The sequence below is a fragment of the Mizuhopecten yessoensis genome, unplaced genomic scaffold, assembly GCF_002113885.1.
Source record: "Mizuhopecten yessoensis strain PY_sf001 unplaced genomic scaffold, ASM211388v2 scaffold705881, whole genome shotgun sequence".
NCBI classification, from domain to species: domain Eukaryota; kingdom Metazoa; phylum Mollusca; class Bivalvia; order Pectinida; family Pectinidae; genus Mizuhopecten; species Mizuhopecten yessoensis.
The window spans coordinates 1-923 of NW_018474854.1; the positions used below are offsets into that span (position 1 = coordinate 1).

Sequence of the window (923 nt, forward strand, 5' to 3'; positions counted from 1 at the left end):
GTATATGTAACAGTAGTTACGAAAAAATATTGTTTAAATGTACAGGAACATAAAAAGTAATTAATAGTAGAAATACACAGAACTATCTGTTCCCAAGAAAAAGTTTCCTTCGTTAACATGTATATCCTTATGAAGATGGAAGATGGCTTGATAACAATTTCAAATACTCTGGTATTGTAGTACTATTTAAGTGTTGGAATAAGATGAATATCATACTGATTCTGATAGGATACAGAGAACACCTTACCTGTCAACCTGCTGAGCCAACTTCGCACATTCACCCATCACTGTTTCTTGTTGCTGTACAATGAAGAAAGAAAAAGTAGAAAATGTCAAAATCGAAGAATTACAGTACATTTGTATAACAGTATATACACCAAGACTTAAGGTTAAAAACATGTTATTCCATACATCAGGGCATTTCATTTAAATAAAGTATAATTTATAATTACATGTAAGTGTCTCCTAATTTGCTGTCCCCTCACCAACTCATACTCATATAAGCCATAACCCTCAAATGGATTTATACAGCAACAGTAATTGAAATTTGTTACGAGCAGATCAAAAACAATAAGATCATTTAAGTTCAATCTACCTCTAGTATATACGAGGGTGGGTCAGGCAAGGACAAGTTACACTCCTGGATGAGGGACCTGATGTGACAGGTGAGTTGAATTACCAATGACCGTACAGCTGACCACTTCTCAGCTTCTACATACCTATAAATCAGAAATGATAATTAAATACGGAAATATACAAATGACAATCGTTTTTAAGGGAATAGTCGAGACAAAATTAATCTGAATCTCCTTAATTGTTAAATGGTAATCATAAATGTACAGTGTATGCTCAACTTATAAAATATTTCCTAGAATAAGATTATTTCTAATGAAGTAAAAAGCAAAGAATAAAAGCATTTTTTT

General features: G+C 32.1%; 1 long non-coding RNA gene across 1 annotated transcript; it reads right to left on the reverse strand.

Annotated features, from left to right (window-relative positions):
• Positions 1 to 247: 247 nt before the first annotated feature.
• Positions 248 to 713, reverse strand: LOC110440749. Its single transcript, XR_002461770.1, has 2 exons — positions 596 to 713; positions 248 to 300 (listed from the first exon to the last, which is right to left on the reverse strand). It is a non-coding gene; the product is annotated as an uncharacterized LOC110440749 (long non-coding RNA).
• Positions 714 to 923: the final 210 nt, after the last annotated feature.